The sequence below is a fragment of the Pituophis catenifer genome, unplaced genomic scaffold (genome assembly GCF_029215685.1).
Source record: "Pituophis catenifer annectens isolate HBS135680 unplaced genomic scaffold, rPitCat1.0.hap2 SCAF_5, whole genome shotgun sequence".
NCBI lineage: Eukaryota > Metazoa > Chordata > Lepidosauria > Squamata > Colubridae > Pituophis > Pituophis catenifer.
This window is the reverse complement of record NW_027256885.1, coordinates 31,460,726-31,474,081: the sequence shown is the minus strand read 5'-3', so window position 1 is coordinate 31,474,081 and position 13,356 is coordinate 31,460,726.

Here is a 13,356-nt window from a genome sequence, read left to right as displayed (position 1 = left end):
GTGAGGAAGGGTTCTAAAGCGTCCCCGAAAAGCTTCGTGCCTTTAAAGGGAACCGAAGCCAATCGCCACTTGTGCCTGGCATCAGCCTGCCAGTGACGGAGATACAACAAACGACGAGCCGTGACAGCCGAAGCCAACGATTTTGCGGAGAACCTGGCAGCATTCAGAGTAGAGTCGGCTGAAAATTGAACGGCAGCCACAATTTTATTCAGGTCTTGTCTGATACGAGTATCTCCGGGGGCCAGCTTTTCTTGCAACTGACGTAACCAAAGCAACGTTGTCCGATTGAAGAAGGATGCCGTAGTAGTTGCTTTAATCGCCCAGGAGGAACTTTGAAAGGCCTTTTGAAGAACTTGATCAGATCTGCGTTCCTCGGGGCGGAAACCTTCGTCCGGCTCGCCCGGAACATTGGAGTTAGGAAGAAGAGCTGCAACTGGGGCATCCACCGAAGGAATCTGAAGAAGAGTCTCAAGATCCGAGGATACTTGGAAGTTTCTTTTGTCATTAGACGAAGGTAGGGGAGCAGATGCCGGAGATTCCCACTGTCGTTTCACTACGTCCAGAAAGAGGGGAGGAGTAGGAACGGATGTTATAGGCCTAGCTGGTTCTGCGAACATCGGGTCCAAAGCTCCAGAGGAAGACTGAGGAGGTACCGGATCAGCGTTTGGAGAGGACAAACGGGCCGTATTAACAGCCTTGAAGAGCAATGATTTGAACAAGGTCTGAGGAAAGAGACCCGTGAAAGCAGGCTGATCCGGAGGAAGGTTCTCATCCTCCGACAGGTCAGAATCAGGATCTCCTTCGTCGATGAAGGCTGAAGGATGACTGTAATGGGAGGAAGTAGGAGAAGCGGAGCGAACTGAATGTGAACATCCTTCGTCACTACGGCCCGCTGAAAAGGGAGAAGGCTCTCTTACTGATCCCTGTCGACTGGAAAGGCCTGAACGGGCGGCTAAGGACTTTTGAACCGCCACCTCAATCATCTGTTGTAGCTGATCTGCAGGAACTAATGGGTCTAAAGAGCGGGCATGAACAGAATCAGACGAATGAACCACCTGTACTGTTGCTGGATCAGGGGGCGGTTGCTGAGGAACTGAACCAGGGCCCCACAAATTTTCCTCAGAAATAGTCACTGGACAGTCTTGCAGAGACAGCTGGTCAGGAGTAGGCGAATGGGGTACAGTGACTGGAGGAGGGCTAGAAGGAGCAGGAGGCTGAGGAGAGGGGGAAGGCAGTTGGGCACATGCCTTGTCACATAATCTGGTCAAAACTTTGTCTCTACGTTTTTCTACTTTGGAAGAAGAGGATGACAAGTCACGAGTGGAAGACTTGTGATGGGAACGTGATACTTGAGAAGTCCTGGAATGAGACCTGGAATCTTCCATAGTAGATTGCTGGGTAACAGACGTGGAGTCTGATTGGCCAACCATTCCTGCACTGGCCTTCCGGCCGTGCTTAGACTTTGAAAGGGCCTTAGGCATAGCTCACAACAAGGTTGTAAGAACCGCCTCCCCCACGCACCAGACTGTGTATTAACAATCCGATTCTGAACAGATAACAGGGAGCGAAAGGAACTCCACAGGAGAAAAGGCCTCGTGTAAACTGTTTCTTAATATTACAAACCAAAGGCTCAACAGATTAAATTGGGAGCGTAACAACTCCACGAACTGGAGAGTTGGTGGGGGGAGGGAGGCCGTTTAAAAAATTAAATAATGGGAGGCAATAGTTAAACAAGCAATCAGGCAAATTAAGGCCACAGTCCTGTGACCGTTGTAATTAAGAACACGGGTGGGGGCGTAAAGCTCCACTAATTCTCAATGGTGGCCAGCGCCTAAAACAAGAAATCTCTGCTACAGGGAGGGAGGGGGGCGTGAAGCTCCACCAGGCGCAATTTGAAAAGCCTCCAGATTCGGGCCACTGAAACACAGAAGGGGGAGGGGGGGCGCGAAGCTCCTCAGCTGCAAGGATGCAGCGAACGATCCGCTTGGTCTGTTTAAAGAGGCCACGAGGTAATTAGTGAAGGCTGCAGATACATTCAATGAGGCAGAAGTGGGGGCGCGAGGCTCCACAGAAGAATCCAGCAGCCCTCCACACTTTGCACTTAATTTAACGGCCTGTTAAGTAGCGATCCGGCAGGGATTGAGAGAGGGAGGATCGCAGGCAGCTAATTAGCGCTCTCCCCCAACGGCGGGAAATTCCTCTAGCTCAAAATGGCGGGCGCCACTGTTAGAACGCCCGCCGAAACTGCCGTTGATTGAAGGGCGGGAGAATCGCAACCGGGGGAATGTCCCTCGAAGATCAATGTCCAAAAAGCCCTCCCTGGCAGAAAATAAGGGCAAGGAACCCCCCACGCCCCTGGCAGAGCCAGGGGAGATCGAAATAAACGAAGGTCTATTTCTTTACTCACAACTCCTAAACTCGATGTCAGGACGGTCCAAGTCAGCCAGAAAAAGCAGTCAAAGTCCAAATCGAATTACCAAAACACAGTCAAACAGTCCAAGTCAAAAAGCACGAAAAAATCCAACACGAAAGAGAGAAAAAAGAGACTTTTAGCCAGAGAGAATGTCCCACACACCAGCCAGCGCTGAAGGACTGAGCCAAAAGCTGAGCTGCCCGGCAACAGAGGCGGGACTAAGAATAATTGGCAGGCTCAGTCCTTCAAGCTGATTGGATGGGCACTACCCACGCTGTCTGCTGTCTCCACTCTCAATGGAGAAATGGTGGTTTCTCACTACCCTGGTAACAGACTTACCTGCCACCACACTTGATTGTGAAAATGTTTCTTTCTTTCTTTCATCATTGTTGCTTCTCTAGATTTGGATATAGAGAGAGATTGCAAAGCATGTGCTACAGCATAGACTGCATTGTAAATATTGTAACTCTGGCCACTCATGCATGTTTCAAACACAGATGTAGGAAGGGTTTCAAGCTTCTCCTGTCCAGTACACTTTTTCTCAGACACCTCCATTTTTGAGTTTGAGAAGAAACAGCTGAATGCCTGTTCCCAGAAATCTTTCCGAAAATGATCATTTTGATTGTTCTTTGGACTTAGAATTTGAAGAAATTCCTGAAAGTTTTGGACTTCTTTTGTGTGTACTGCAAAGGATAAAGCACCTTGTAGGAAATGGATATCCCAAGATTTATGAACGGAAGTTGAATCTGAGCTGTCATAAGCCAAATCTTTTTCTTCCTTGGTATATCCTCCACTTCTGAAAACTGGAGGAAAGTTCTCAGACCTGCTAAGGACTGAATTTCACCATATAATATTATCACATTGGCTGTGCTCTTCATGAGAACATGGTATATATGTAATCCTTCGCTTATGGTATCAGTAAAATCACTGTAAAAAGCTACATTTGAGAACTCTGCTACGAATTCAACGCAGATGCCATGCTCAGAAAAAGTGGGGAGTACCTCCTGGAGAAATTTCTCTCCTTTCTCATCCTTTACTATGAGAATTCCAATCCAGATCCATCTAAAGTACAGCAATAACTGCAGGAGGCCCTTACGTTGGTGGGATTCATTCGGAAACATTTGTTGGAAGAAAACTGCTTGAGTCTCTTTATCCATGACTGGAGCAGAGCCATAGGTCAACTACAGAAAGATAAACATATGCAATTGCAAAATTCTCTGTGAGCCTCTGAAAATATATATATTTATTTGAGTCCTTGGGTGTCTTTCACCTTTTATACTGAAATTATGCAACTAGTTGTGTTTATTAGGAAATATAAACCAAGATGTCACACTTGAGGTATCAGTAAATACATTTTTCTGGAAATAGTCTGATTGTCAACATTTCAAATCTGAACTTTAGTTCAATGTCTGAAATTGGGGTGAGTGAAGCCATTCCTCCTAGAAGAATGAAATATTTTGAGAAATATTAAAAAAAGGCAGAATAAAAGATTTCCCCTAAAAGAGAAATACAAAATCTTAAGGGAGACAGAAACTCAGAGCTTCGGCTCCCTGCCCAAGCAGATATTTGGTGCCCATTGAGAAGGACTGAGCCAACCTATCTACAAAACAAAAGATCTTAAACTCCAGGGTGATGGGATTACAATCTTGCTTACTGTTGCCTTCTAGCAGAAAATACCGAATAATTATAACTCCGACCTCACGTATTCTGAATAGTTTTTATCCCAGAGCTATAATTGCACTCAACAATGAACTAAAGGGCCATTATCAGTGAGCTGTTGGACAGCATTACTTGGTCTGTTGTGTAGATGTTTGAGTGGTTGAGGGGTGGGGAATTTGTGGTGGGTGGGAGTGTGTTTGGAGATTGTTATGTGTGTTGGTCATGGTCTTTGGGTGTTATGTGAATTTTGTTGTATGGGTATACTATGTATACATGTAAAATGACAATAAAGTTATACCTATACTTATTAAGACATGACTCTCCATGACATAAGAGGATTATCTAGCAGCAGAGCACACCACATTACAAATTAACCTGGGGAGATTGCATCATCCTTCAGGCTTTAACCAAACTTCTCAGACAACCTACAGGGTTAGCTATGACCCCTACAACAGACAATAGAATACATGTTCTTGCACAGGAACAGGAAGCTCAAGGGCAAGGCCCAGGACAAGGTATAAATAACTCTCATTCTCAACTCCATGTGGCCAGCTGTCCAGAACCACCCATGTGCTTCTGTTTCACCCTCTTTCCAATTAAAATCCATGTTTCCAGTGTCTTCCACCCAGCTTGGAACTGAACTAGATAGATATTTCTTCCAACAGGGGCATGTTTTCCTGTGTCAAATATCCCCACCGTCTGTTCAGTTACAATTGTTCATGCTGCTATTCTGATCCGATCAAGCAAAAAGTAATATCTATTTATCCGAAAGGTCTCTCCTTTTTACAGAGAGAAGCATATAGATGTTTGTGGAGCTATGGCAGAATGATAATGTTTATCTACAGCAAATCTAACCTGAGGAACTTTGTAGATGCACAGCACAGTTGCCATGTGAAGAGAGATGTCAGGTGCCCCAATGACTGCAGCCAAGGTATTTGTGATCCCACACTTGTAGTTAGGGATGAATTTGCCCTGAGTGAAAGGCAGAAGCATTGAGACAAAGTAAGTCCAGCTTGGACTAAAATTGCTGTTAAAAATGTGGAAGCCCAGAGTGATGTTGGGTAGGATCTGTGGATTTTCATTGATCTCCTTTACAGTAAACACTAAAGCCAGGATATGCTGGTAATTCTGAAAAATTATTCTGTAAAACAGAATTAAAAACAGCACATTAAGAAAGGCCTGCTTCACATTATGGCACTTACAATTCTTTCATACAACACGTTTTGCGAAATGTGTGAAATAGTTCTTATTTCTATGTTTCTGTACGTGAGAATGACCCACTATCAAAACTGCAGCTTTAAAGAATGGCTTAAATGCAAATGGAAATTGCTACATTTTGATACCAGAAATAAAGAATGGGAAAACATATCATGGGAAATATGTGCTTTCCCTTCCTTAATGGTAGTAACAGCTTCATAAATTAAGCCATACATACCTGTATATTAATAGATATTTAGATGTGATTTGTTATAAATGGAAGTTTGATCTCTATTTTAACAATTTCAACTTTACCTGGAAACTGAAATAAAATATAACTTTACATAAAATAAACCTAGGCATCCTATTTTAGATGTTTCTATCAGACATTTTTGCCATTAGAGCAAAATATTTCAAGCATCATGTGATTTACCAGCAAGGTTCAGAGCTTGACAATAAATTAATGATATACTTACAGAAGTCCATCTTGAAATCCCTGAGAAGGATCTTGACTGAAATCAATGGGATCAGAATATGTTGAGTATACAGAAATAATGCCAGCAATATTAATGTCTCCAAGCTGATGATAGGTGTGCTGAATAGGAAGAGGCTTCCGAAAGTCACATTGAAGGCTAGGATTCTTGCACGTCACTTCAGGCAATACTATTAACAGTAACTCCAATACTAACATCTTCCATGGGTGTCTTCTTTCTGTGTACAAATGCCTCTATCTGTTCCAAGATCTTTGAAGTAGACCAGACAGATCTGACTCCTGGAGATGTTTTTCAGACAAAACTAGGAAGTGCAACATACTAACAAATCAGCTCACAGAGCTTTGGGACTTCCAGCCATGAGTTAGAATTGGATGGGGACACTAAGTACTAAATTGAGACTAAAATTCAGTCCCATATGATTTGGAAGAGACGAACTGGCTAATTCCATAATGATAGTGAGACAGTCACATATGTGAACAACTTCAAAACATGTGAGGACTTGTAGGGGCAGGAACACATGAACAACAAGACAAAAAATAAAATCATTAGATCCATAAAGAGAAATAGAGATGTAAATATATGTATGTGTAAAGGCATTAGTATAATTCTGTTCTATTCTATTCTGTTCTATTCTATTCTATTCTATTTTTCTCTTGTCCAGTCCTGTCCTGTCCTGTCCTTCCTACCCTACCCTATCCTATCCTATCCTATCCTATCCTATCCTATCCTATCCTATCCTATCCTATCCTATCCTATCCTATCCTATCCTATCCATACTTACACTACACCACACCACATTCTCTACCCTACTGCACTCCAACTCTGGTCCAACTAAGAGAGCCTTCAATTATTTTCATTCATGAGTTCAGGATGAGACTGAAGAAAATATCCTATAGGTTCAATATAAAGGAAAAAAAGGACACAAGTTTGCATCATACAGACATTGAGGTGGGGAAAGATATAAATTCCAATTTCTCACAATCCATTAGACTACAAAATATTGAACCAGTCAGGATCAAACTACTGGCAGTTGGCAGAATTAGACTCCAGTACTACATTCTAATCACTGTGCCACCACAGTTCAACAAGGCCTCACTTAATGATTGCACCACTTAATAATGAATGTTGGGGTCCCAACTGTGTTTGTATTTGCAGGCTACCTGAAGTTTTAGATCATGTTGACAAATGTCTCAGCTCACCACTAGAGGGCAGGGAAAGGGCCACAAAATCTGCCTTCTTCAAAGCCAGAAAGAAAGTTTGCAGGTTTGGAGAGGGGAGGATGAGGGGGAGAAACAAGTGAATAAAAGCAAATTTGCAAGACATTATAACAAACCAATCCCCAATTTATGTTCTGGTCCCTGCAATTTTGTAGATCAGATTTCTTGGGTTGGTTGACAGTTCCTATAACATTCACAGCAATCATAGTTCCTTTAACACCTAGCAAGGAAGAAATGCACACAAAGGTTATCAATCAAACTTTATTTTATGTCTATTTATTTAGAAGCATGTATATGGTGTCTACACCCCAGACTTTAAACTTCTCAACAAGTACCCCAAAAGAAACAAAGACGTTGGACATTGGTGGAAGACCATAAGAAAACATTCTGGAGGCATATTTGGAAAATTAAAATGAAGGATGGCTGGAGTTTTATGGGTTTGTTTTTTTTTTACTTTTTTTGTTATGTTTTTATATTTTTTTTTATTTTTTATTGCAAAAGTTTTACAATTACATTTTCACCCCATTTTCCCCCCAACCCACCACAAACTCCCCAACCTAACCCTCCCAAACCCCCCCTAACCCTCCCCCCTGACTTCCACAGAATATAATCCCATCAAAATCCCCTTTTTATAAAACCTGAACCCCTCAATCCCCTATATAATTTTTCATCTTCACAAAATTCAAATATTTCTGTTTTTATATAATACTTTCAATAAAAAGCTACTTGATACTTCCTAGTTTGATATTTGTTCTGCACATAATCTATCCATTTTTTCCATTCCCATTCATAAGTCTCTTGTGAGCGATCTTTTAGATATGCTGAAATCTTCGCCATGTCTGCAAAGCTGGCCATCTTCAAAGTCCATTCTTCAATAGTGGGCAAAGCTTCATTTTTCCAGTATTTACCTATCAATAATCTCGCTGCTGTTATCATATACAATATCAAATTAATTTCATCCAATGTAAAACCCTTTACTATACCCAGTAAAAACAATTGTGGAGAAAATTGAATTTTTTTCTTCAAAACATTCTGCATAACCCACCATATTTTTATCCAAAAAGCCTTAACTTTCTTACAGGTCCACCAAACATGATAATATGTGGCATCTAAACAATCACATCTCCAACATTTTGGCTGAACATTAGGGTACATACACGACAATTTCTTGGGATCTAAATGCCATCTATAAAACATTTTATAAAAATTTTCCCTCAAATTCTGCGATTGTGTAAATTTAACATTCTGAACCCATATTTTTTCCCATGTTTCCAACATCACTGGTTCTGTAAAATTTTGTGCCCACTTAATCATACAATCTTTAACCAATTCAGTTTCTGAATCCCTTTCTAACAAAACATTGTATAGCCTTTTAATATGCATTGGACCTTTCTCTTTTATATGTCTAACCAATTCTTCCTCATGCAACATAATACCAGTTTTTTGGTCCTCTTTCCATCTCAGTTGAAGTTGATTATACTGTAACCAAATTAAATTAATCCCTTCGTCCAACAGTGTCTCTAATGTCTTCAGTTGCCATCTGCCCGCATCTGTAAAAAGAACTTCTTTATATAACCCCCCCCCCCCGAGTGACATTATATTTGTATTCCACATAATATGACCAAGATCCAGCCATAACGGTATTTTATTTGAATCGATGCTTCTTCCAAACTCTCATCAAGGAATCTCTAAGTATATGGCTTTTAAATACTTTATCCACTTTATCTTCATAAAATAAGTAAGCATGCCATCCAAATTCAAGGTCAAAACTTTCTATATTCAATATTCCAGTCTTTTTCCTTCCAAACCAATCGCTTGCTTGAGTCAAAGCTGCTGCTTCATAATATAACTGTAGGTTTGGAAGTTTAAGACCTCCCCTTTCTGGAACATCTTGCATAATTTTCAGTTTCACTCTCGGTTTTTTCTCGTTCCAAACAAACTTATTCAGTCCTCTTTGCCATTCTTTCAATTGTTTATCATTTTTAAGCACCGAAATCATTTGAAACAAAAAAAGAAATCTTGGCAAAATGTTCATCTTAACTGCTGCTATTCTTCCAAGTAGAGACAGCTGCAGTTTTTTCCAGGTCTCCATATCTTTCTGCACCTCTCGCCACAACACCTCATAATTATTTTGAAACAATTTCATATTTGATTCTGCAACCTGAACTCCTAGATATTTTACCTTTGGTACAATCTCAAAACCTGCCCTCCTTTCAAGTTCGTGTTTTCGATCTTGTGTCATATTTTTAACTATCATCTTAGTTTTTTTCTGATTCAATCTAAATCCTGATACTGTACCATAGTCTTTTATAATGTCTTTCATCTGGATTATTGATTCCATCGGCTGTGTTAGGGTAACAACCAGATCATCTGCAAATGCCCTTATTCTGTAGTCCTCTTGCCTTATCACTATTCCTTTCAAGGTACTCAAATCCCGTATTGCATTCAACAAGACTTCTAGTGTTAAAATAAATAACAATGGGGACAGCGGACATCCCTGTCTTGTTCCTTTTTCAATTTTAAACTCTGTTGTCAAACTTCCATTAATAATAATCTGTGCCTTTTGCTCTTGGTAAATTGCTGAAACCGCCTGTATAAATTGATCCCCAAAGTCCATCTTTTTTAAAGTCTTTAATAGAAAATTCCAATCCACTCTATCAAAGGCCTTCTCCGCATCCAGGAAAACCAGCACTGCAGGGATCTGTTTATTCTTCTCAAGATATTCCAATAAGTCTATAACTTGCCTTACATTGTCCGTCATATATCTGCCTTCTATAAATCCCGCTTGATCATCATGAATCACCTCTTGAATTACTGGCATCAACCTGTTGGCTAGTACTTTTGCATAAATTTTATAATCATTATTCAGAAGAGATATTGGTCTATAGTTCTCAGGTTTTTTAGGACCTTCTTGCTCTTTTGGTATCAAAGAAATATAAGCTGTTTTCCATGATGGGGGTATTTTACCCCCTTGTTGTATATTACAAAACAAGTCTCTGAGTTGTTCCTCCATTTCTGCTTGCAAAGTTTTATAATACACTGCAGTCAAGCCATCAGTTCCGGGAGCTTTAGCTGTTTTCAATTGTTTAATTGCTACAATTATCTCCTCAACTGTTATAGGGTGATTCATTCTTTCCTTTTGTTGTTTGGTAATTTTTATAACTCTTTTATTTTCTAAATATTTTTCTATAAGTCCATTCTGTATGTCATCTTTAGCATATAATTTGGTGTAATAATCTACAAAAGCTTCTTTAATTAATTTTTGTTGAAAAATTTCTTTCCCTCCAATATCGATACTATCAATAGTCCGCATACTCTGCTTCTTCCTATAACATTCACAGCAATCATAGTTCCTTTAACACCTAGCAAGGAAGAAATGCACACAAAGGTTATCAATCAAACTTTATTTTATGTCTATTTATTTAGAAGCATGTATATGGTGTCTACACCCCAGACTTTAAACTTCTCAACAAGTACCCCAAAAGAAACAAAGACGTTGGACATTGGTGGAAGACCATAAGAAAACATTCTGGAGGCATATTTGGAAAATTAAAATGAAGGATGGCTGGAGTTTTATGGTTTTGTTTTGATGCTATAACGGAAAAACAATCATGCTAAGTAGAACTTGAGTGGGGTTATTTACTTATTTACTTATTTATTTATTTATTAAATTTATATAGCCACCCATCTCACTTGCATGTGAGGTGCCCCTAGGGGAAGAGCCTTCTCTGTGGGGGCACCGACGATCTGGAATGAGCTCCCCCCAGAGATACGGAGGATTCCGGATCTGTGCACCTTCCGCCGCGAGCTGAAGACGCTTTTATTTCATCAAGCTGGCCTTGCCTAAATCTTCTCCCTTTTAAGTGTAAATTTTAAATTTTTAATGTATTTTAAAATATGGGTATTTTAAATTATGGGTACTAATTCAGCCAAATTTATTTAATTCATTTTATTCGATTTTAAATTCTGTATATCTATGTGTTTTATTTCATGGCTGTGCACCGCCTTGAGTCCTTCGGGAGTAGGGCGGTATAGAAATTCAATAAAATAAATAAATAAAATAAATTCTGGGAAATGTACATAATTGAAACACGTCAGATCATTAATATAATTAATAGATTAGTATTAAGGCATAAATAGGAGGAGGAAAAATTATGAAGTATATTCGCCATCTTGAGTTTGAAAAATATAACTATGAATCAATTAAATAATAATAATGGGACAGTGAGGAAGCTGCACTGAAGTTAACATATCAGGAAGGCCTAATGAGTACTGGAGAGACAAAATTGGCCTACAAGAAAAACCAAAGGAAAAACTACAAAGAGACATGGAAAGACAAAGCATTGCATGGCCACTGCATTAAAACAAATAGCAGGGAAACAGATAATAGCAAGACATGGAATGACTCCTAGCAGGAAAGTTGCAGAAAGAGGTAGAAGTGCTAATTCTGGCTGCACAAAACCAAACCTTAAGAACAAATGCATTCAAAGCCAGAATTGAGAAGACAGCAACAAATAGCAAATGTCACCTCTGCAAGGAAGCTGAAGAAATCGGGGATCACCTGGCAAGAAGATTGCACAGATTGACCACAAACAACAGCTTGGCAAAGGAGCAACAATGGTGCCTTGGGAAGATCTGCAAGAAATACCATTTGCCTGCAAGCAAGAACTGTTGGGATCATAAAATAGAGAAAGTCATAGAAAATGAAGAAGTTAAATTGATCTGGGACTTTAGATTTCAAACATACAGGCACCTGCTGCATAACACTCCAGATTAAAGATTGTTGTAAGAAAGACAAAAAAGTCTGGATAGCGGACGTGGCAGTAGATGGAGACAACAGAATAGAAGTGAAAGAATTGAGAAATAACAAAATACAAAGAATGCAAATAGAAATAGAATGACTGCGGCAAAAGAAAGCAAAGGTAGAACCAATAGTTATAGGCACTTTGGGTGCAATCCCAAAACAACTGGAGCACCACTTGAACAACATTGGCACTGACAAATTTCTCATCAGCCAATTGCAAAAGGCAGCTTTACTTGGAGCAGCTTACATCCGGTGATGATAACTGTAACACCATGCAATATCTACATCTGTCTATGATTGGTCTTTGGGAAGGATTTGATATGTAAATAAAAATGCCAAATCCAATCTGAACATCTGGCAATTGTATGACAAAACATAATAATCCCCAGTGAGGCAGTTCCTTGAGTGCCAGTGAGGTACTACCTTGATGTAGTTATGGGGCTATTGTGCTCTGAGGAAGATGAAAGCTATGCCAGAGATTCAACCATTCTGGGCAGGTTTCATCAGATGAGTCAGACAAAAAGTGTCTCTCCCATAAAAAAATATCTCTCATAATTTACAGAAACACATACTTGCTCGGTCATTGACAAGATCAGCAAGGACCTTGCTAAGGTATTGAAGTTCCTGGACTTCTGGTGTAAAATGGGCTACAGGACTATTGGCTAAGAAACCAGGGCCAGCATCTGCAGAACTACTGGAAGGAAAGGTGATTATCCATCACAAATATATAATGATTGTAAATAAAGTCCAGGAATTAGAGGACATTTGAAATAAATGGACCAGTTCTAGAAAATAAAACAATATTTAAAATCAGAAATAATAAAACAGAGATTAGGGGATCAGTAATTATTTATAATATGAAATAAAGTATTCATAGAAGCTGAATTGGAAGAAAAGATCTACCCAGGACAAAGAAATCTAACTCTTGCCAGTGGTAACTAGACTATAGTGGCAAACCAGGAGAAATTGACAGTGCAGGAAACTAGCACACCTATAGAATTGTTTTCATTTGGAAACCAAGCATCCTCTTCTTTACCTCAAAAAGAACAAAGCCCTGTCACTAAAGAACTAGAAGACTTGAAGCAAAGAATAAATGAGCAACTAGAACAGCACAAAAATCACTGAATCAGGTTGCCTGCTTTGAAGCTTGTTCGAAAGAAACAAGTAGCACAAGCATTAAAAGACAGGAATACTGTAATATCAAAAATAAGCACAAGGTCATTGCAAGAAACAATATACAGCTTCAGTTGCAGTTATAACTGAATACCTAAGATGCAAAATCAACAAAGAAGAAAAATGGGAAACAGTGTGCCACCAAAATGAAAGATTAGGCTGGAAAATTAAATTAGCAAGGTGAGATTTATTTATTACTAAATGTCTATGCCACCCATCTTTCCAAGATGATCCTAAGTGATTTATATTCATATAATTAAAATATGATAAAGAACCTTGAAACAACAATATATATATATATATAATTCAGTTTAAATTCAATTTGGGGTGGGGTTTTTTTAGGAAAGTGTTTTAATAAGATTTTAAAGGGTTCGGGGAGGGGGTCTTTTAACAATTTTT